The sequence below is a fragment of the Scyliorhinus torazame genome, chromosome 4, assembly GCF_047496885.1.
Source record: "Scyliorhinus torazame isolate Kashiwa2021f chromosome 4, sScyTor2.1, whole genome shotgun sequence".
Taxonomy (NCBI): domain Eukaryota; kingdom Metazoa; phylum Chordata; class Chondrichthyes; order Carcharhiniformes; family Scyliorhinidae; genus Scyliorhinus; species Scyliorhinus torazame.
In genome coordinates, this window is record NC_092710.1 from 47626354 (window position 1) to 47650617 (window position 24264).

The 24264-nt window shown below is 43.8% G+C and overlaps 6 non-coding genes across 6 annotated transcripts; all 6 read left to right on the top strand.

The window, feature by feature from the left end:
* The first annotated feature begins 14920 nt into the window (after window positions 1–14920).
* On the top strand, window positions 14921–14994 carry trnat-ugu (transfer RNA threonine (anticodon UGU)). The gene has a single exon. It is a non-coding gene; the product is annotated as a tRNA-Thr (tRNA).
* A 1831-nt stretch (window positions 14995–16825) lies between these two features.
* trnak-uuu (transfer RNA lysine (anticodon UUU)) lies at window positions 16826–16898 on the top strand. Its single transcript has one exon. It is a non-coding gene; the product is annotated as a tRNA-Lys (tRNA).
* Window positions 16899–17350: 452 nt separating this feature from the next.
* On the top strand, window positions 17351–17424 carry trnat-ugu (transfer RNA threonine (anticodon UGU)). The gene has a single exon. It is a non-coding gene; the product is annotated as a tRNA-Thr (tRNA).
* A 1599-nt stretch (window positions 17425–19023) lies between these two features.
* trnat-ugu (transfer RNA threonine (anticodon UGU)) lies at window positions 19024–19097 on the top strand. Its single transcript has one exon. It is a non-coding gene; the product is annotated as a tRNA-Thr (tRNA).
* A 1060-nt stretch (window positions 19098–20157) lies between these two features.
* Window positions 20158–20230, top strand: trnat-ugu (transfer RNA threonine (anticodon UGU)). Its single transcript has one exon. It is a non-coding gene; the product is annotated as a tRNA-Thr (tRNA).
* Window positions 20231–21706: 1476 nt separating this feature from the next.
* Window positions 21707–21779, top strand: trnak-uuu (transfer RNA lysine (anticodon UUU)). Its single transcript has one exon. It is a non-coding gene; the product is annotated as a tRNA-Lys (tRNA).
* Window positions 21780–24264: the final 2485 nt, after the last annotated feature.

Sequence of the window (24264 nt, forward strand, 5' to 3'; positions counted from 1 at the left end):
GTCTACACCGCCACCCTATCCCCATAACCCAGTAACCCCACCCAACACTAAGGGCAATTTTGGACATTAAGGGCAATTTATCATGGCCAATCCACCTAATCTGCACATCTTTGGACTGTGGGAGGAAACCAGAGCACCCGGAGGAAACCCACGCACACACGGTCTCACACAGGCTGGTCCAAAAGAGGCCGATCTTTCGGTTTGCAGTTCTTCTTATCCCCCTGGGCTTTCGCGCCCTTTGGGGTGGTTCGAACTCCAGATCCAATAGATCAATAGAGTTCCGATCACCCTCATTGATCCTGGCCAATTAGGGGGCGGATACCTCAGTGGCTGGGCGGGTCCTAGCTACCATTGTCATAGGCACGACGGCCTTTACAACTAATGGCAAGTGGCGCCGGTTCGTCTGCTACTGTTGTAACTCCTTGATTCAAACTTGATTGTCCTGGCGGAAATGGTGATTGACTCTTTATGGGTACAAGTTTCAGTCAGGCCTGGCTTCTTTGCACAATACACAGAGGCTGTGTTCCTGTCTGTGTTCAAGCTGACCACAATTCCCATGATCTTTTGCAGGTGGCCATTTTACATGGCTACAGATACAAAGATCGCGCAGATACAAAAGGAGATTGCAAGCATGCTTAAGAATATCATTGAAGTCAGTTACAATGATTGGAGATCAACTATTCTGATGGTACCAAAACCAGATGGAATGAAACGATTGTGTGTTGGACAAGCAAACTGTAATACTAAAGTTTATTTACTAAAAGTATACTGAGCAGTATCTTTAACAGAAAGGGTGAAGGAGATTCTGACTTTTGTATCACCAAATGGCCTGCATCAGTTTAAAGTGGTGCCATTTGGAATGCGTGAGCAACATTGTGAAGACTAACTGGACTACACAATTGTGCAGTGTACACTGCAGGTTTGGTGGTGTTCAGGTCACTGCGAAAGGAGCTTTTGGAACATCTGAAGGATTTGCTCGATTGTCCACAGTGGGATGATTTGGTGGTAAACCTGACTCAACGTCTGTTTACCAAAGCTAAATCACATTATGAAGCCACATTGTTGGTCATGGTCAGATTAACGCATGGAATGAGAAACTTAAAGCGATTGGGCACTTCACAATGCCATCGACGAGAAGAGAAGTTTTGAGATTTCTGATATTGTGTCCCTTTTGGCAGAAACCCCACGCCACATTTCACCATGATGGTTGTTCCACTGTGTTCCGCCACCCTGGGCTAGTGCGCGGTCAATTCCAGCCTCACTTTACCCTGAGTCGCAGCACAATTTAAATTGACAATTAATTCTTCGAAAATATCCGCGGGCTCTGGACTGTCGCTGACAAAAGACGACAGTCATCAGGTTTGTAAATGTAAACACATTTTGAAAAATTAATAACAATAACTATAATTAACTATGCAGTAGATGAAAGTGGTTAACTATTATCTAATTACTAACCCACCTCTTTTACTCACCCCCACTCTCTGTACACACAAACGCAAGACTGACAAACAAACACAGAGGGGAAAAAGGTGTAAATACAATGATGGAAGTAAAAGGATAAGGGTCTTTGTTTCAAATGGTTGTATTATAGTTCAGCTTTTTCATACGTTAGCCTTCTCGTACTCCTTTCTACAGTCTAGCCCTTCAGTTCGAGGTTTTTGTTTTCAGTCCATAATGGTTTTCAATACAGATTCATCCAAGTCTAAAGAAGCTCTCCGCAGGTACAGACATCCTCATTAGGCAGCATTAATGGAGGAAGAGAGAGCGAGAGAGAGAATGTGAAAGAGAAAGATACACATTCACAGCTGCTCAACTCAGCGTCCAGGCTCCGAATGTCCTTTCTATGGTGATCTGAAAACAATTCCACTCAGGTAGGACCCATCATTGCCTGTCACCGGGCAGAATATGGCCCTTTGCCAATTCATTGGCTACCAGCCAACCAATTGAACCGCCTACCTCCGATCTCTCGGGTTCCACAAAGTCTGAGTTCTGCTGTTCAAAAACTCCACAGTTCATTATTTTACAACGTTTGAGTTCCTTGCTTGCTCTTTCGCCTTAAAGGTATATGTTCAGAAAATATCCATGATCAAAATGATAACCACCAAGTAAAAGGAATGGGAAATAAAGGAATCACCACAAAAGGCACCTTACAACTGACTGACCTTGGAAGAAAGAACTAGAAATTCCTTTGGATGGCTGACCGTTTGGAGGTACTGACAAACTGAAAACTATGCTAGCTGTCGCATCAGTTTGAATCACACCGAATTACCACAAGCAATTTCAGGTGGCCATTGATGCCAGTGATGTGGGCCTTGGTGCTGTTATGTTACAAGAAAATGAAGAAGCTATGGAAAGACTTGTTTGCTCCCCCACCCCCCAAAAGCCAAATACTCGCCAAAGGATGTATTCGACCATTGAGAAGGAGGCGTTGGGTTTGGCATTGGCTTTGCAACCTTTTGGCATTGATGTTGCTACAAATTCATCAGCGATAATTGTTTACACAAACTATAATCCATTGAAGTATTTGGTGAAGTTTAAAGATTGAAACAAAATACTTATTAGATGGAATTTATTGCTACAACAATTTAACTTGAAAGTTATACATGTGGCAGGAAGAGAGAATGTGAATGCCGATATTTTATCATCATTTGAGATGAAAGAAGAATGGAACGTCAAAATTGGGAAAGACAGACTTAAATGTACTATACTGCTGTTTAAATGTTCATGCATAAATATGAGGGGATATGTATCATATAGAGCAATGTGAGTGTATAGTAATGAGTAGTGTTTAAAGTTGAAAATGTTATGCAAAATGAAGCCATATTTTCATATTGCTAGTTCATTCTATTAAGGGGTTAAGTGTGAGGAATGTACAGAATTGGTATATTTCCATTGCATTTCATATCTGTTGCAGGAATGCTCTTCAAAGTCTGGTTAAGGTAATATCTGTTGCAGTCATATTATTAAAGAACCTTGATTATGATATCCAGACTGTGTTTCTGTTAAAACTTATTTTAAGATGAGTAAAACATTAGGTAAACATTGTTTCTATCTATTTATGTCTTTTCATACAGAAAGTTAATGAAACATTGTTATTGTTTCTGGAAATCCCCTGGGTAATAGATCATTTATGAGAGATTGTATTTTGTGCTAGCTGATTAAGTGACGGGACATTATAGTGGGATACAATGATGAAATTAATGGGACGAGCCTTGTATTGCTGTAGTTTTGCAGTGTGTAATCAGCTTTTATGTTGAACAGCAGTTATGCAAATTCTGCCAGGGCCTATTAAGACGCAGTTTATTGGATCTGCTGTTAAAAAAGTCTCTCTTTCTCCAAAAGGTCTACACCGAGATAAGCAAGTAACCTATTTTGTCAACTTTACGTAGAAATGATATTTGAACTGTATTGGGTTGTTTAATTGGAATGAGTGAGTTAGGTGCAGACAGTAAGTACACGTTTTTAAATTTTATTTAAGACCTGTTAACAAAGTTATTTATTTGATGCTAATCTTGTTAATTCTGTGTTTAAATTAACATGTGTTTTGACATAGACTATACTTATTGGTCAGAGTTATCATTCCTGGGGTGAAGTACCCTTCCTTACAGTTTTACAAATAGAAAAAGAGCTCTGGGTTCCCGTCTGGTATTCAAAGAAAATTTGGGGCCTGTCGGTTTCCCCAATAGTATTAGTTTTAAACAACATTTTGTAAGAGCTGACTGAAAGTTCAGAAATCTGCTGATAAAGGTGTTTTTTTGGACAAACGCAGCATTTGCGTGAAATTGTTGGGAAGCGGCATATTCATTCGCATAGAGTCCTGTTAATCAGTTGAATGCAATGATTTCAACATAGGCTAGGATGATTTTTTACACTGGCAGTTGCAAGTTTGGCTTTAAAAAATAAACAATCTCCTCATATTGCTAGTTAGGGGGAAGGTCTGATGTATGTAGAAATTGTTATATATTACATATAATCATTATATTTGTGGCAGTAATGTTTTAATAGCCTGGATGAGGTATATATTTGTTGCAGTAATATTATTACAGAATCTATGTTGTGATATCCAGACTGTATGTCTGTTAAAGCTGTAATTAAGAGTGGCAAATGGTGGGGAAATGCTTGATCCCGACCATTCACTACTTTTTACAGATAAATGGGCTATTAACTTGTGATCCGATTGCTGGATATTCCCCGGATTGTCGGTAATTTATGGGAGAGTGGTGCTAAATCCAAGCTAAGCAGGCCATGGAACCTAGTGGGATACAAGGATATAATGAATGCAGGCTAGGTATATCTGTGATTTTGCTGTCTGCTAGAAATTTTAAGTTGAACAGCGCTTTTGCCAAATGTGGTCAGCTTGGGAGGAGAATTCTGACAAGACAGAAGAATTTTCAGTTTGTTCCTGAAAGGCAATCTCTCTCCAAAGGTCTGCACAAATAAGCAAGTAATCATGTTCTGCTAACTTTATTTATCAGTAGAATTTTAACTTTATTGTGTTGCTTTGTTGGAATAGAGAAATCGGGAAGGTGTGAGGCATGAGTTGAAGTTTTTCCTTGTGTTCAAACACTGTTTACCCGATAATTGCTGTTATTTTCCTTGATGTTAATGCGGTCACTTCTTTGTTTAAATTTGCCATTCTCATCCCATACCAATGCAATTTTGTGTTCTGGACCAGGATCTTGACATCTGGAAGAAAGGAGACGGATCAACTGGGTGCTTGAAGAAATCAGCTCTTTGCATTTCAGAGCATGCCCACAGCGGCACATATTTAGAAGCTGAGTGTCTGAAGATTATTCTCATGTCCGCCTGAAAAACAGTGCAAGAGTCATGGTTGGATTTATTGAGCTATGACCCAATTGTAAGCCACACATATTATCTGGCTAATGCTTCCTGCCTGGTCTCAGGAATAGGCAATATTTTCTGTAATTCCACTCTCTTTTCCTTTTTATGTGTCACAGTGAATTTGGTGTCAATTTTGATTCTTTCCCGTGGAAAGTGCAGCCTCTCCACCTGCACCACACGCTACTTGGTGGCTATGGCAACAGCGGATCTTCTGGTCATTATCACTGAGGTCATACTAAACCGAATCGATGATTATTATTTCCCATTGAATTTCCTAAGTATCACCCCTGTGTGTAGTGTTCGCTACGTCCTGCTCCGTATAGCCATAGACTGTTCTGTCTGGTTCACTGTCGCTTTCACTTTTGATCGATTTGTCGCCATTTGTTGTCAGAAGCTGAAATCTAAATATTGCACCAAGAGAACTGCAGCTGTGGTCCTAGCAATTATCGGCATTCTGTTCACTGTGAAATAATCCCCATCTACTTTCGATTTAAACCGAGATGGATTATCGACAATGTACCATGGATGTGTTCAAATAAGCGGAGCTATTTTGCTGACCCTGTTTGGATTGGATTTAGAATCTCTGAAAAGGTTCTAACGCCACTGATACCATTCGCTTTAATTTTGCTACTGAACGTACTGACAGACACATTTTGGTGACCAGCCGGGTCCGTGAGCAACTGAGAGGTCAGAGCGTGGGGGATAATCACAGTGACCCGGAGATGGAGAGCAGAAGGAAGTCGATGATTTTACTCTTCACCATATCCGGCAGCTTCATCCTCCTGTGGTTTGTTTATGTTTTGTATTTCTTTGATGTAAATGACCTCTTAGATGCTGATTCATTTTACATCTTTGAAAATGTTGCCTATATGCCATATTAAATTAACTATATTAATTAAATTAATTAATAAACAACACATCTGAGACCAATCAGATGGTGAGGCAGTGCTGAAATGCAAGAGGGTAAAGCAGGTAGCTCGGAAAGGAAAGGCCAGGAGGAGTGGGGAAAACAAAATAACTTTTAGGGATGGGCAAGGGTGAAGATGAATGTTTCAGGAGAGGAGTCAGATGATTTCCTGGTGTGCTGGAAATAAATCAGCAAACACCATCGTTCCTTTACCTCCTCTGCTTGATTTCCCATTTCCTCGCATTTTCCCAAAAGTAAAACTTAGCGAGTTCACGGAAAAACAAAATTGTTCGCATATTAGAAATATTACTGTGACAATGCATTATTCTTATTTATTTATCAATACATTCATTGAGTCAATAAACGCTTTATTAAATCTGAGTCCCGAGCTTTCTTAACGCCTGGCTGGGTAATTGGGAAGGTGGGGAATGGGAAGATGGGGAATGTGGTATATGCGAGTTTGTGGAAGGTGGGTAATGGGGAAGAGCGGGTTTGGGAAAGGTGGTGTGTGGAGTGGGAAGGTTGACTAGGTGATGTGGAAGATGGGCTCAATGAACACGCGGGATGGAGCAGGCGGGACTGGAATTTGTGGGAAATGGGAAGGTGAGAGGGTGGAGAATGTGGAGGATGGGAAATGTAGTGGATGCGGATTGTGGAGGATTGAAAATGTGGGTTGGGGCAAGTTGAGGAATGGCTAAGTTGGGGGATGGGAAAATGGGCAATGGGAAAGTTGGGTGACGAGGAAGGGGGTGGGGTTGGGAATGTTTTGTTGGGGCAGGTGGGTGCGAAATTGGTGTCATGGGGGTGGAGTGGGGTATTGGCATGGTGAGGGTGGGAAAGTTAGGGGATCGGGTGGTTGGGATGGCAAAGGTGTCCTTTGTGGAACATTCATGATTGGGAAGGTGGCGACAGGAGAAGGTATGGAATGTGGTACATCAGGGATGGGGAATGTTGGGAATGAGGAATGTGGAATACACAGAAGGTGGGGGGTGGGGAAGATGGGGATGGTGAATTTGCTGGATGTGAAAGGTGGGGTGTGGTCAAGCCTAGACTCTGGCAGAGCGGTGTGGAGGTTGGTCGTCACCACCAGGACCCATTTTCCTTGTGGGGTGGCTGTGGGAGGACGGGGTGGGGAGGTCTTGGGGAGGGGGAGCAGAGATCCTTGGCCATGTCAGTCGGGATGGTCAGTGTCTGAAGCAGCAACTCCTGCAGGTAGATCATTCTAACTGACAGGACAATGGAACAATGATAGATGATGTTGTGATGCAACAAAGATCATTGATCAAAAAGTAGGAGGGACTGGATTCCTTTCTCAAATTGTAGCTTCATATTGCCCTGGGTTTCGTGTAGTTTTGCTTATTCAGGCTTCAGACCGAGACAGAGAGCAAGGACTTTATGTCCATTGTTTCTAAGCGAGTACCCCTCATAGCAACATCGCCTACGACACAAATTGCCACCCCTGTCCCCTGTAAAATGATGGAAAGAGCTTTCCTCTTCATTTTCAAATACTCCATTGCCTGGAGCCAACCTTTGGTCGCTGAACCATTTGGAGATGGAAAGCTTGCTCCCTCTTCCTCTTCCCCTATTCAACTGGCAACAGATGTTGAAGAAGGTGGCACCATGTAAGGGTGCAGTGTAAGCACAGGAGCAGGCAGCTCGATGCCACCAGGCATAGTGATAAACCGAATCTGCCTGCAGACTCCCGCAGGTGGAGCAAAGATGCTAAATTGAGATCTGAAAGACTGATCATCATAAATCTTGCCCTACCTGGGTGTATAATCCAGGTGGCATGGTGCCTGTGTCAGCAATTCAGCTCTCTCATATAAATTTTGTTTGGCATAATTTTGAAGTATACCTGAATGGTATCGACAAGGTCTGTGTGGAAAGATGTTTCCTCTTTTGAGCTGAGATCTAGGGGGCGCTGTTTTTAACATCCAGGCACCCTTATGGGATAGAGAAGATTGATTTTTCTCTGTCCATGGGTTGTCCAACTTTGAGGCTTTACCTCAGAAAGCAATGGAAGCGGGGTCACTGAATATTGTTAAATCAGAGATAAATTGCTCTTGTTGGGCAGCAAAAGTTATTGAGAGTCGTTGGGAATTTAAAAATCGAAACACAATCAAAACATCCATAATCTTATTGAATGTTGGTGCTGTCTTGAGAGGCCCAGTCACCTTCTTCTGCTCCAGTTTTGTATGTTCAAATGGAACCAATTTGAAAGCAAACACATTCGCACAGCGAATTCCTCATTGTAACGCAAAGAAAATGGCCAAATATTTTTTCAGCGAAAGAATTTAAATGGGGAAACCTTGGCGTCCTTAAAACGGATCAGTTGAAAATGTTTGCTGGGGAAAGATGTCCGCCGACACCCTCACCCGTTTACCGCCTCTGGTTGGGGTCCCAGCTCCCAGCAGTGAACATTTTCCAGTAAAATCAAACAAAATGGGCTGATCCAGTCGTCAGTGGAACATCTGGATCTCGCGTCTCCCGTTGAGCACTCGGATCAATAGCTCAATGGTGACTCCAAATCTATGGCCTCGTCAATTTAATTGCAGCTACAATTACGAGGAGGTGGAGAGAGAGGAAGAAGCTCATGAGAGGGAAAGAGAGCGTGGGGAATGTTAAAGAGAGGGAAAGTGAGAAAGAGAAGGAAGGGAGAGGGAGGGATCAAGAAAAGGAAAGAGAATTTGCTTTTTCCGAATATTGGAAATGGAGCTGGCAACTCAAAGGTAAGGAGAGTATAGACGGCGTCGCTGCAAGTTAATATCTCTCTCGCTGAGGAAATACCCACCCCATCCCCCTCACCATCCCTCTCACGTGGGACTACTTTCTGAGACCATCAAGTTTGTGAGATTCCTTTCCAAATTTGAAGAGAATGATGTGAAGCCATTTTTGTTCTTTTAGAAAATAGGAGGGCAGCTAAAATGGCCCCCAGATATCTGGACATTTTTAGTTCATGGGGAGCTGTTTGAGAGCGTCCAAGCGGTCTACTTCATGCTGCATTGTGATGGGCACCAGGGCCATAGGTCCCCAAGGCACAGGGCACCGATGGAGCCAGGGTTGTGGAGGGCAGAGTGCTGGAGGAGTGGCCGGGGGGGAGGGAGCAGGACAAGTGGGGGCACGGTCTGCAGTACAGCCTGTTGGACCTGGCTGGGCATGCGAGTACGCACCATGCTAACATGTCTGACTTTTACCCCCTGCAGACAATGGCCTTCAGGCAGCACGTTAGCGCAGTGCTTAGCACAGTTACTTCACAGCTCCAGCGTTCCAGGTTCGATTTCTGGTTTGGGTCACTGTCTGTGCGGAGTCTGCACGTTCTCTGTGTGTGTGTGGGTTTTCTCCGGGTGCTCCGGCTTCCTCCCACAGTCCAAAGATGTGCAGGTTAGGTGGATTGGACACCCTAAATTGCCCTCAGTGTCCAAACCGTTTCGGTGGGGATACTGGGTTACGGGGATAAAGGGGATAGGGTGGAGGCGTGGGGCTTAAGTAGGGTGCTCTTTCCAAGGGCCGGTGCAGACTCACTGGGCCGAATGGCCTCCTTCTGCACTGTAACATCTATGAATCCAAGCAGGAATGGTGGCCTTTTGTGGAACATAGGAGCAGGAGGAAGTCTTTCGGCCCTTCGAGCCTGCTCCGCCATTCATCACGATCATGGCTGATCATCCACCTCAAAAGCCTAATCCTGCTGTCTCCCCATAGCCTTTGATCCCATTCACCCCAAGCGCAATATCTAGCCGCCTCTTGAATATATTCAATGTTTTAGCATCAACTACTTCCTGTGGGAATGAATTCCACAGGCTCACCACTCTTTGGGTGAAAAAATATCTCCTCATCTCTGTCCAAAATGGTTTACCCTGAATCCTCAGACTGTGACCCCTGGCTCTGGACACACCCACATTGGTAACATCTTCCCCGCATCTACCCTGTCTAGTCATGTCAGAATTTTATAAGTCTCTATGAGATCCCCCCTCATTCTTCTGAACTCCAGCGAGAATAATCCTAACCTAGTCAATCTCTCCTCATATGATAGTCCAGCCATCCCTGGAATCAGTCTGGTAAACCTTCGCTGCACTCCCTCGAGAGCAAGAACATCCTTCCACAGAGGAGGAGACCAAAACTGCGCGCAATACTCCAGGTGTGGCCTCACCATGGCCCTGTATAATTGCAGCAACACATCCCTCCTTCTATACTCGAAACACCTCGCAATGAAGGCCAACATACCACTTTACCACCTGCTGCACCTGCATGCTTACCTTCAGCGACCGGTGCACAAGGACACCCAGGTCCCGCTGCACAGCGAAAACAGCGCGGGAGCAGAGAGAGCCGGGACAGCGAAAACAGCGCGGGAGGAGAGAGCCGGGACAGCGAAAACAGCGCGGGAGCAGAGAGAGCCGGGACAGCGAAAACAGCGCCGGAGGAGAGAGCCGGGAGATTTAAAAAGGGCGGGAGGAGAGAGCCGGGAGATTTAAAAAGCACGGGAGGAGAGAGCCGGGAGATTTAAAAAGCGCTGGAGGAGAGAGCCGGGACAGTGCTGGGAGAGGTGAGTGCACAAAAGGTGTGGCAGGAGTGCCTTTAGTCACGGAGTGCTGATTGGAACAGAGTGCATCTGAGTTTAGGTGAGTGACTGAGTTCGGGTGAGTGGCCAGAGAGGGCTGTGTTTTTGTTGGTGCTCGGGTTTACCTTGAGGTTCGACAAAAAATGTTTTTTTTTTTAGTTAAATTAATTAACGAGTTGAATATGGCTGGACAGGTGATGTGCTGTTGCTGTATGATGATGGAACTGGTGGATCCCATTGAGACCGTCAGTGACCACATCTGCAGCAAGTGTTGGCTGCTCGAGGAAGTACGGCTCAGAATTGATGAGCTGGAGACCGAGCTGCACACACTGCAGCACATCAGGGAGGGGGAACATTACCTGGACGCTTTGTTTCAGGAGGCAGTCACACCCGGTAGAATAAGTTCTGTTAATTCGGACAGTGGTCAGAGACAGAGTGGTGTCACTGCAAGGGAGGCAGGTAGGGGGATCCTGAGTTTAGGAGTTGAGGAGCCTCATCCCTTGACCTTGTCCAACAGGTATGAGGTACTTGCTCCCTGTGTGGATGAGGAAGAGGGCTGTAGGGAGGATGCGTTGACTGACCACTGCACCGTGGTACAGGAAGCTATTCAAGAGGGGGGAGCAAAAAGACAAGTGGTAGTTGTAGGGGATTGTATAATCAGGGAGATTGATGGCATCCTTTGTAAGCCAGATCGAGAGTCCCGCATGGTATGTTGCCTGCCCGGTGCCAGGGTGAGGGACATCTCTGATCGGCTTGAAAGGATTTTGGAGAGGGAGGGGGAGGATCCAGTTGTTGTGGTCCACGTTGGGACTAACAACATAGGTAAGACTAGGAAAGAGGACCTGTTTGGGGATTATCAAACACTAGGGACTAAATTAAAGAGCAGGTCCTCCAGGGTTATAATCTCTGGATTACTACCCGAGCCACGTGCCAATTGGCAGAGGGTTGAGAAAATTAGAGAAGTTAACACGAGGCTAAAGGAGTGGTGCGGGAAAGAGAAATTCCATTTCATGGGGCATTGGAATCAGTACTGGGGCAGGTGGGACCTGTACCGTTGGGACGGTCTTCACCTGAACCATTCTGGGACCAGTGTTCTAGCGAATAGGATAAATAGGTTGGTCACAAGGACTTTAAACTGGCAAGTTGGGGGGAAGGGAAGTGTAAAGCTATGGACAGTATAATGGTTAATGGAGATCAAGGCAGCAGGTTACGTGACAGGTTATTTTGTAGAGATATGGGTTCAAAGACAAGGAAAATTAGGAGAAAGGGTAAGAGGAAAAATAAATTGAGAAAAGTTGCTGATCAAGGTGTTAGGATTCATAACAAAAACATAAAAAACAGCATAAGTGTACTTTACCTGAATGCTCGTAGTATACGAAATAAGGTAAATGAGTTGATGGCGCAAATCATCGTGAATGACTATGATTTAGTGGCCATTACTGAAACATGGTTAAAAGATGGTCACGACTGGGAGTTAAATATCCAAGGGTATCAGACTATACGAAAGGATAGAATGGACGGTAAGGGCGGTGGTGTAGCTTTGTTGTTTAAGGATGGCATCCGGGCAATAGTAAGGGATGATATTGGTGCTATGGAGGTCAAGGTTGAATCAATTTGGGTGGAAATCAGGAATAGTAAGGCGAAAAGGTCACTGATAGGAGTAGTCTATAGGCCACCAAATAGTAACAGAATGGTAGGGCAGGCAATAAGCAAAGAAATAACGGATGCATGTAGAAATGGTACAGCGGTTATCATGGGAGATTTTAATCTGCATATCGATTGGTTTAACCATGTTGGTAAAGGCAGCCTTGAGGAGGAGTTTATAGAATGTGCCCGGGATAATTTCCTGGAACAGTATGTAATGGAACCTACAAGTGAACAAGAGGTCCTAGATCTGGTCCTGTGTAATGAGGCAGGATTGATTAATGATCTCATAGTTCGGGATCCTCTTGGAAGGAGCGACCACAATATGGTGGAATTTAAAATACAGTTGGAGGATGACAAGGTAAAATCAAACACTAGTGTTTTGTGCTTAAACAAAGGCGATTACAATGGGATGAGAGAAGAACTAGCTAAGGTAGACTGGGAGCAAAGACTTCATGGTGAAGCAGTTGAGGAACAGTGGAGAACCTTCCGTGCGATCTTTCACAGTGTTCAGAAAAGGTTCATACCAACAATAAATAAAGACGGTAGAAAGGGGAAAAATCGACCGTGGATATCTAAGGAGGTGAGGGAGAGTATCAAATTGAAGGAAAAAACATACAAAGTGGCAAATTTTAGTGGGAGACTAGAGGACTGGGTAGTCTTTAGGGGACAACAGAAAGCTATAAAAAAGCCATAAAGAAGAGTAAGGTAGACTATGAAAGTAAACTGGCTCAGAACATAAAAGCAGATAGTAAAAGCTTCTACAAATATATAAGACAAAAAAGAGTGGCTAAGGTAAATATTGGTCCTTTGGAAGATGAGAAGGGAGATTTAATAATAGGAGACTGGGAAATGGCTGAGGAGCTGAACAGGTTTTTTGGGTCAGTCTTCACAGTGGAGGACACAAATAACATGCCAGTGACTGATGGAAATAAGGATATGATAGGTGAGGACCTTGAGAGGATTGTAATCACTAAGGAGGCAGTATTGGGCAAGCTAATGGGGCTAAAGGTAGACAAGTCTCCTGGTCCTGATGGGATGCATCCCAGAGTGTTAAAAGAGATGGCTAGGGAAATTGTAAACGCACTAGTGATAATTGATCAAAATTCACTAGACTCTGGGGTGGTCCCAGAGGATAGGAAAGTAGCAAACGTGACACCACTGTTTAAAAAAGGAGGTCGGCAGAAAGCGGGTAATTATAGGCCGGTAAGCTACACTTCGGTTGCAGGGAAAATGCTGGAATCTATCATTAAGGAGGAAATAGCGGGTCACCTGGAGGGAAATTGTCCCATTGGGCAGACGCAGCATGGGTTCACAAAAGGTAGGTCGTGTCTGACTAATTTGGTAGAAGTTTTTGAGAACGTTACCAGTGCAGTAGATAACGGGGAGCCAATGGATGTGGTATATCTGGATTTCCAGAAAGCTTTTGACAAGGTGCCACACAAAAGGTTGCTGCATAAACTAAAGATGCATGGCATTGAGGGTAAAGTGGTAGCATGGGTAGAGGATTGGTTAACTAACAGAAAGCAGAGAGTGGGGATAAATTGGTGTTTCTCTGGTTGGCAACCTGTAACTAGTGGGTTCCCTCAAGGATCAGTGTTGGGCCCGCAGTTGTTCACAATTTACATAGATAATTTAGAGTTGGGGACCAAGTGCAATGTGTCAAAGTTTGCAGACACTAAGATGAGTGGTAAAGCAAAAAGGGCAGAGGATACCGGAAGTGTGCAGAAGGATTTGGATAGGTTAGGTGAATGGGCTAGGTCTGGCAGATGGAATTCAATGTTGCCAAGTGTGAGGCAATCCATTTTGGGAGGAATAACAGCAGAATGGATTATTATTTAAACGGTAAGATGTTAAAACATGCTGCTGTGCAGAGGGACCTGGGTGTGCTGGTGCACGAGTCGCAAAAAGTTGGTGTGCAGGTGCAACAGGTGATTAAGAAGGCTAATCGAGTTTTGTCTTTCATTGCTAGAGGGATGGAGTTCAAGACTAGTGAGGTTATGCTGCAATCGTATAGGGTGCTGGTGAGGCCGCATCTGGAGTATTGTGTTCAGTTTTGTGCTCCTTATCTGAGAAAGGACATATTGGCACTGGAGGGAGTGCAGAGGAGATTCACTAGGTTGATCCCAGAGTTGAGGGGATTGGATTATGAAGAGAGGTTGAGTAGACTGGGACTGTACTCATTGGAGTTTAGAAGGATGCGGGAGGATCTTATTGAGACATATAAAATTATGAAGGGAATAGAAAGGATAGATGCGGGCAGGTTGTTTCCACTGGTCGGGTAAAATGCGAGTCCAAGGTGTAGAATTTTAGAAAGGAAGCCAAAGGGAGGCTGCCGGTCTGCTTGCGAGGGAAATGAGCTGGAGAGGCTGAATGACCAGTGAAGGAAATTCAAAAGATACAATATGAGACTTTGAAGTGAGCTATGAGAACATTTTCATGATGGACCCTAATAGCTCAGTCGGTAGAGCATTAGAATTTTAATCTGAGGGTCCAGGGTTCAAGTTCCTGTCAGGGCTTTGATTTTGGCTCAAGGCGTTTGCTTCCCAATGAACGGTAGGAAATAAAAATAAAGAATGCAGGATGCTTGATGGAAAGTGGAAGAACCGTGACAACGTCGTGTTTGCCAAATTGCAACAGCCGTCCAGAATTTTCAAGAATTTTTGCTAGATTTTCAGTGAATGGAAAAACTCTCTCCTGGTCTTATCCAGCATTATAACACTGTAGTTTTCTGGCCATGTTTAATCACTTCCCAATTCGCAAAATATTTCCTGTTTGTATACTTCTTTCCTGCAGAACTGCTTTTAAATTAATAACTTTCAGAATAACTGCAATTTTTACAGTTTCAAAAGCCCAGTGCCGATGAATATTTTAATTTGCACTCTCAAAGTCAGCAGGAGAAATCAACAATACTGATGTTTAATCAAAACAATTGAAATCTGTTCTACACTTGCAAAGCTGTTTTGCAGATTGGTGTTGTGGCTTAGATGGTTAAAGCGCCTGTCTTGTAAACAGGAGATCCGGAGTTCAAATCTCAGCAGTACCTTTATACATTCAGGTCAAAGCATGTAGCCTGTGAAGAATGCTCCTCGTTTAATGATGAACACAGATAATGTTGACAACATTTCTGTGGTACTGACCTTCAAGCTTGTTTTATGTCAAACTTCCATATCTCCCATTTTTCACGCAACTTCCATTATCCTCATCTACTCCATTGCATGTAACCTCGCTTCAGCTCTGAATAAGGATCACACGGATTTGAAACATTAACTTTATGTCTGGCTCCACAGACATCCTCAAATTTTATGAGCTTTCATCCAAGCATTTTTAGTTTCTCATGCAGATTCACAATATGTGCAGTATTTTCCTTTGAATGCACGACAGGATTGACCTCAGGAAATCCAGTAGGAATATTTTGAATGTTTGTCAGCGATGTCTGTGAGCAAAGATTGAATGACTAAATGATTTACTCTGATGAAGAGTGACCCAACTTTGAAACGTTAGCTCGGTTCTCCCTTCACAGATGCTGCCAGACCCACTGAGATTTTCCATCATTTCCTGTTTTAATTCAGATTTCACATCCGCAGTAATTTGTTTTTTATTGGACGATATATGTTGCTGCATGTTAGCAAGAACGATTCGGGCGGGATAAATTGTTGGGCATTTTCCATGAAAATGTGGTGTTGACAGATCTATTGCCACCCTGAAATTTGCGAATTGCATAATTTGTTAGTTTTCTAGATGAGATTACTTGCGTTCACTCTCTGCCACAACAAACAACAGATGACACCCTTTATTCCCTCTCTCAAAATACAATCTGTATCTCTGCAGCTTCCCACTGATATCTCAGCGAACTAAACGTAATCTTCAATGACTTGAAGTCCCAGTGCATGTCCCTGGGTAACAACAGTTGTCACATCACAGGTCATTGGTAAAATGCGAGTCCAAGTTGAAGAATTTGAGAAAGAAAGCCGAAGGGAGGCTGCCGGTCTGCTTGCGAGGGAAATGAGCTGGAGAGGCTGAATGACCAGTGAAGGAAATTCAAAAGATACAATATGAGACTTTGATGTGAGCTATGAGAACATTTTGATGATGGGCCCTGGTAGCTCAGTTGGTATAGCATCAGACTTTTAAACTGAGGGTCCAGGATTCAAGTCAATGTCAGGACTTTGATTTGGTCTCAAGGCGTTTGCTTCCCAATGAACGGCCGGAAATAAAAATAAAGAATGCAGGATGCTTTATGGAAAGTGGAAGAGCCGTGACATCTGCCTTGCAGATTGGTGCTTAGATGGCGAAAGCCCTTGTCTTGTACACAGGAAACCCTGAGTTTAAATCTCAGCAGTATGGTTATATGTTCAGGTCAAAGCATGTAGCCTGTGAAGAATGCTCCTCATTTAATGGTGAACACAGAAAATGTTGACAACATTTCTGTGGTACTGACCTTCAAGATTGCTTTCCCCTGTTTTATGTCAAACTTGATTCAAACTTCCATATCTCCCATTTTTCACGCAACTTCCATTTTCCTCATCTACTCCATTGCATGTAACCTCGCTTCAGCTCTGAATAAGGATCACACGGATTTGAAACATTAACTTTGTGTTTGGCTCCACAGACATCCACAAATTTTATGAGCTTTAATCCAATCATTTTTAGTTTCTCATGCACATTCACAACATGTGCAGTATTTTCCTTTGAATGCACGACAGGATTGACCTCAGGAAATCCAGTAGGAACATTTTGAATGTCTGTCAGCGATGTCTGTGAGCAAAGATAGAATGCGATGGAAATGAGCTTGAGAGGCTGAATTACCAGTGAAGGAAATTCAAAAGATACAATATGAGACTTTGATGTGAGCTATGAGAGGATTGTTGAAATGGGCCCTGATAGCTCAGTCGGTAAAGCATCAGACTTTTAATCTGAGGGTCCAAGGTTCAAGTCCCTGTCAGGGCTTACATTTTGGTTCAAGGCGTTTGCTTTCCAATGAACGGGAGGAATTAAAAATAAAGAATGCAGGATGCTTCATGGAAAGTGGAAGAGCCGTGACAACGTCGTGTTTGCCAAATTGCAACAGCCGTCCAGAATTTTCAAGAATTTTTGCTAGATTTTCAGTTAACGTAAAAACTCTCTCCTGTTCTTATCCAGCATTATACCACTATAGTTTTCTGGACATGTTTAATAATTTCCCAATTCGCAAAATAGTTCCTGTTTGTATGCTCCTTTCGTGCAGAACTGCTTTTAAATGAATAACTTTCAGAAATAACTGCAATCTTTACAGTTTCAAAAGCCAATGCCGATTAATATTTTAATTTGCAATCTCAAAGTCAGCAGGAGAAATCAACAATACTGATGTTTAATCAAAACAATTGAAATCCGTTCTACACTTGCAAACCTCCGCACAGATTGGTGCTGTGGCTTAGATGGTTAAAGCGCCTGTCTTGTAAACAGGAGATCCTGAGTTCAAATCTCAGCAGTACCTTTATGCAATCAGGTCAAAGCATGTAGCCTGTGAAGAATGCTCCTCACTTAATGGTGAACATTGAAAATGTTGAAAACATTTCTGTGGTACTGACCTTCAAGATTGTTTTTGCTTATTTTATGTCAAACTTGATTCAAACTTCCATATCTCCCATTTTTCACGCAACTTCCATTTTCCTCATCTACTCCATTGCATGTAACCTCGCTTCAGCTCTGAATAAGGATCACACGGATTTGAAACATTAACTTTATGTCTGGCTCCACAGACATCCTCAAATTTTATGAGCTTTAATCCAAGCATTTTTAGTTTCTCATGCAGATTCACAATATGTGCAGTATTTTCCTTTGAATGCACGACAGGATTGACCTCAGGAAATCCAGTAGGAACATTTTGAATGTTTGTCAGCGATGTCTGTGAGCAAAGATTGAATGATTAAATGATTTACTCTGATGAAGAGTGACCCAACTTCGAAACGTTAGCTCGGTTCTCCCTTCACAGATGCTGCCTGACCCACTGAGATTTTTCATCATTTCCTGTTTTAATTCAGATTTCACATACTCAGTTATTTGCTTTTTTATTGGACGATATATGTTGCTGCATGTTAGCAAGAACGATTCGGGCGGGATAAATTGTTGGGCATTTTCCATGAAGTTGTGGTGTTGACAGATCTATATACACCCTGAAATTTGCGATTTGCATAATTTGTCAGTTTTCTAGATGAGCTTACTTGCGTTCACTCTCTGCCACAACAAACAACAGATGACACCCTTTATTCCCTCTCTTAAAATACAATCTGTATCTCTGGAGCTTCCCACTAGTATCTCAGCGAACGAACAGTAATCTTCAATGTCTTGAAGTCCCAGTGCATGTCCCTGGGTAACAACAGTTGTCACATCACAGGTCATTGGTAAAATGCGAGTCCAAGTTGAAGAATTTGAGAAAGAAAGCCGAAGGGAGGCTGCCGGTCTGCTTGCGAGGGAAATGAGCTGGAGAGGCTGAATTACCAGTGAAGGAAATGCAAAAGATACAATATGAGACTTTGAAGTGAGCTATGAGAACATTTTTAAATTTGGCCCTGGTAGCTCAGTCGGTAGCGCATCAGACTTTTAATCTGATGGTCCAGGGTTCAAGGCCCTGTTGGGGGTTTGATTTTGGCTCAAGGCGTTTGCTTCCCAATGAACGGTCGGAAATAAAAATAAAGAATGCAGGATGCTTTATGGAAAGTGGAAGAACCGTGACAACGTCGTGTTTGCCAAATTGCAACAGCCGTCCAGAATTTTCAAGAATTTTTGCTAGATTTTCAGTTGATGTTTAAACTCTCTCCTGGACTTGTCCTGCATTATACCACTGTAGTTTTCTGGCCATGTTTAATCACTTACCAATTCGCAAAATATTTCCTGTTTGTATACTTCTTTCCTGCAGAACTGCTTTTAAATTAATAACTTTCAGAAATAACTGCAATCTTTACAGTTTCAAAAGGCCAGTGCTGATGAATATTTTAGTTTGCACTCTCAAAGTCAGCAGGAGAAATCAACAATACTGATGTTTAATCAAAACAATTGAAATCTGTTCTACACTTGCAAAACTGTCTTGCAGATTGGTGCTGTGGCTTAGATGGTTAAAGTGCCTGTCTTGTAAACAGGAGATCCTGAGTTCAAATCTCAGCAGTACCTTTGCACATTCAGGTCAAAGCATGTAGCCTGTGAAGAATGCCCCTCATTTAATGGTGAACACAGAAAATGCTGGCAGCATTTCTGTGGTACTGACCTTCAAGATTGCTTACCTCTGTTTTATGTCAAACTTACATATCGCCCATTTTTCACGCAATTTCCATTTTCCTCATCTACTCCATTGCATGTAACCTCGCTTCAGCTCTGAAGGATCACACGGATTTGAAACATTAACTTTGTGTTTGGCTCCACACACATCCTCAAATTTTATGAGCTTTTATCCAATCATTTTTAGTTTCTCATGCAGATTCACAACATGAGCAGTATTTTCCTTTGAATGCACGACAGGATTGACCTCAGGAAATCGAGTAGGAACATTTTGAATGTCTGTCAGCGATGTCTGTGAGCAAAGATTGAACGATTTAATGATTTAAATCTCTGATGAAGGGTGACCAAGCCTCGAAACGTTAGCTCGGTTCTCTCTTCACAGATGCTGCCAGACCCACTGAGATTTTCCATCATTTCCTGTTTTTTTTCAGATTTCACATCTGCAGTAATTTGCTTTTTTATTGGACGATATATGTTGCTGCATGTCAGCAAGAGCGATTTGGGCTAGATAAAGGATGGGGCGTTTTCCATGAAGATGTGGCGTTGACAGATCTATTTACACCCTGAAACTTTGCGATTTCCATAATTTGCTACTTTTCGATGAGCTTAATTGCGTTCACACTCTGCCACAACAAACAACAGATGACATGCTTTATTCTCTCTCTCAAAATACAATCTGTATCTCTGCAGCTTCCCACTGATATCTCAGCGAACTAAATGTAATCTTCAATGACTTGAGGTCCCAGTGCATGTCCCTGCGTAACAACAGTTGTCACATCACAGGTCACTGGTAAAATGCGAGTCCAAGTTGAAGAATTTGAGAAAGGAAGCCGAAGGGAGGCTGCCGGTCTGCTTGCGAGGGAAATGAGCTGGAGAGGCTGAATTACCAGTGAAGGAAATTCAAAAGATACAATATGAGACTTTGAAGTGAGCTGTGAGAACTTTTTTGATATGGGTCTTGGTAGCTCAGTCGGTAGAGCATCAGACTTGTAATCTGAGGGTCCAGGGTTCAAGTCCCTGTCAGGGTTTTAATTTTGGCTCAAGGCGTTTGCTTCCCAATGAACGGTAGGAAATGAAAAATAAAGAATGCAGGATGCTTTATGGAAAGTGGAAGAACCGTGACAACGTCGTGTTTGCCAAATTGCAACAGCCGTCCAGAATTTTGAAGAATTTTTGCTAGATTTTCAGTGAATGTAAAAACTCTCTCCTGGTCTTATCCAGCATTATACCACTGTAGTTTTCTGGCCATGTTTAATCACTTCCCAATTCGCAAAATATTTCCTGTTTGTATACTTCTTTCCTGCAGAACTGCTTTTAACTTAATAACTTTCAGAAATAACTGCAATTTTTACAGTTTCAAAAGGCCAGTGCTGATGAATATTTTAGTTTGCACTCTCAAAGTCAGCAGGAGAAATCAACAATACTGATGTTTAATCAAAACAATTGAAATCTGTTCTACACTTGCAAAGCTGTTATGCAGGTTGGTGCTGTAGCTTAGATGGTCAAAGTGCTTGTTTTGTAAACAGGAGATCCTGAGTTCAAATCTCAGTAATACCATTATATATTCAGGTCGAAGCATGTAGCCTGTGAAGAATGTTCCTCATTTAATAGTGAACACAGAAAATGTTGACAAAATTTCTGTGGTACTGACCTTCAAGATTGCTTTCCCTTGATTTATGTCAAACTTGATTCAAACTTCCATATCTCACATTTTTCACTCAACTTCCATTTTCCTCATCTACTCCATTGTATGTACTACTCGCTTCAGCTCTGAATAAGGATCACACGGATTTGAAACTTTAATTCTGTGTCTGGCTCCACAGACATCCTGTAATTTTCTGAGCTTTAATCCAATCATTTTTAGTTTCTCATGCAGATTCACAACATGTGCAGTATTTTCCTTTGAATGCATGACAGGACTGACCTCAGGAAATCCAGAAGGAACATTTTGAATGTTTGTCAGCGATGTCTGTGAGCCAAGATTGAATGATTAAATGATTTACTCTGATGAAGAGTGACCCAGCCTCGAAACGTTAGCTCGGTTCTCTCTTCACAGATGCTGCCAGACCCACTGAGATTTTCCATCATTTCCTGTTTTTTTTCAGATTTCACATCCGAAATAATTTGCCTTTTATTGGACGATATATGTTGCTGCATGTCAGCAAGAACTATTTGGGCGGGATAAAGGATGAGGTGTTTTCCATGAAGATGTGGCGTTGACAGATCTATTTACACCCTGAAACTTTGCGATTTGCATAATTTGCTACTTTACTCGATGAGCTTACTTGCGTTCACACTCTGCCACAACAAACAACAGATGACACGCTTTATTCCCTCTCTCAAAATACAATCTGTATCTCTGCAGCTACCCACTGATATCTCAGTGAACTAAACGTAATCTTCAATATCTTGAAGTCCCAGTGCATGTCCCTGGGTAACAACAGTTGTCACATCACAGGTCATTGGTTAAAATGAAGTGAGCTATGAGAACATTTTTGAAATGGGCCCTGTTAGCTCAGTCGGTAGAGCATCAGACTTTTAATCTGAGGGTCCAGGGTTCAAGTCCCTGTTAGGGCTTTGATTTTGCCTCAAGGCGTTTGCTTCCCAATGAACGGTAGGAAATAAAAATAAAGAATGCAGGATGCTTCATGGAAAGTGGAAGAACCGTGACAACGTCGTGTTTGCCAAATTGCAACAGCCGTCCAGAATTTTCAAGAATTTTTGCTAGATTTTCAGTTGATGTAAAAACTCTCTCCTGGTCTTATACTTCTTTCCTGCAGAACTGGTTTTAAATTCATAACTTTCAGAAATAACTGCAATTTTTACAGTTTCAAAAGCCCAGTGCCGATGAATATTTTAATTTGCACTCTCAAAGTCCGCAGGAGAAATCAACAATACTGATGTTTAGACTTCCGGGTGCAGCGATGACCAGCTAAGTCGCACGTTTCGTCAGCTCCCGTTGGAACGTACTATTGGGCTCTTTATTGGAGCCCCAATGGCAATTTAAACGGCCAAAAACACTGTGCGGTAAACCAGAAAGGAATCCCCCCGGACACGCATGGAGAAGGGAGAGGATAGCGTCCGGATTGCGGAGGATCCTCTGGAGCAGCGGCAAGGAAGGCAAGCTCAAAGCAAGATGGCGTCGGAATGTGGCCGTTTTTTATGGGGCCCGGAGCAACAAGAGTTCCTGCGGCGCTGTGTGGAAGAGCTGAAGAAGGAGTTGAAGAAGGAGCTATTGGCCCCGATATTACAGGCGATTGAAGGGCTAAAGGAGGAGCAGAGGACCCAGGAGCTGGAGCTTCGGGTCGTGAAGGCAAAGACTGCTGAAAACGAAGATGAAATACAGGGCCTGGTGGTGAAGACAGAGACGTACGAGGCACAAAAGGTGTGTGGAGAGGTTGGAAGCACTGGAGAATAATTCGAGGAGGAAGAATTTAAGAATCCTGTGTCTTCCCGAAGGTGCAGAAGGGGCGGACGTCGGGACATATGTGAGCACGATGCTTCACTCGCTAATAGGATCGGAGGCCCCGACGGGCCCTTTGTAGGTGGAGGGAGCTTATCGAGTTCTGGCGCGAAGACCAAAGGCTGGAGAAATACCCCGAGCTATAGTGGTGAGGTTTCTCCGCTACAATGACAGAGAGACGGTCCTCAGATGGGCGAAGAAAACTCGGAGCTGTAGGTGGGAGAATGCGGTGATCCGCGTATACCAGGATTGGAGTGCGGAGGTGGCGAGAAGGAGGGCAAGTTTCAATCAGGCTAAGGTGGTGCTTCACAAAAAGAAGGTCCAGTTTGGAATGTTGCAACTGGCGAGATTGTGGGTCACACACCAAGGGAAGCACCACTACTTTGAGACGGCAGAAGAGGCGTGAACATTCATTGTGGACGAGAAGCTGGAATAGTCTGGCGAGAGAAAGAGCTTTTGGGACAAAGTGGTGGGGTGATTATGTGGGGCGAGGAAGGGGAAGGGGGGAGGGGGGGGATGATTTTTCAATTTGTTAATTTGTGATCCTGTAACTTTTCTCTCTTCCCCATGTTGGGGGGGGGAGGAGTATGATGAACTGTGGGCGCTGGCCATTAGGGGCGGGGCCAAATGGGAAATGCGGGCTTTGTTCCCGCGCTATGGTAATTATGGCGGGAACAGGGACGCAGGAAGGAGGGGGCCTCGCACAGTGGGGGCCGAGGACAAGCGGGGAAGCCGAGGTCAGCCAGAGTTCGCTGACTTCTGGGAGCAACATGGGGGGTGCAACTACGCTAGAGGGGGATCTAGCGGAGGGGGGGGTTAACTGGGTTGCTGCTGCTAAGGAGAAGGGGGAGCTGTTATGGGATGGGGTGGTCGAGGCGGGAGGGCACCGTCGGGGGGATATATGGGTACGTGGGAACCGGGTGAGGAGCTGGGTTAAAAAAGGGGATGGCTAGTCGACAAGGGGGGGGGGGGTAAAGAGCCCCCCAACCCGGCTGATCACGTGCAACGTGAGAGGGCTGAACGGGCCGATTAAAAGGGCACGGGTACTCGCACACCTAAAGAAATTAAAGGCAGATGTGGTTATGTTGCAGGAGATGCATTTGAAACTGATAGACCAGGTCAGACTACGTAAAGGATGGGTGGGGCAGGTGTTTCATTCGGGTTTAGATGCGAAGAATAGGGGGGTGGCTATCTTAGTGGGGAAACGGGTACTGTTTGAGGCAAAGACCATAGTGGCGGATAGTGGGGGTAGATATGTGATGGTGAGTGGCAGATTGCAAGGGGAGGCGGTGGTGCTGGTGAACGTTTTCGCCCCGAAGTGGGATGATGCAAATTTTATGAGGCGTATGTTGGGACGTATCCCGGACCTGGAGGCGGGAAAGTTGGTAATGGGGGGAGACTTCAATACGGTGCTTGATTCAAAGCTGGACCGGTCGAGGTCCAGGACCGGGAGGAGGCCGGCAGCGGCCAGGATGCTCAAGGACTTCATGGAGCAGATGGAAGGGGTAGACCCCTGGAGATTTAGTAGGCTTAGGAGTAAGGAGTTCTCATTTTTCTCCCATGTTCACAAAGTATACTCACGGATAGACTTTTTTATCT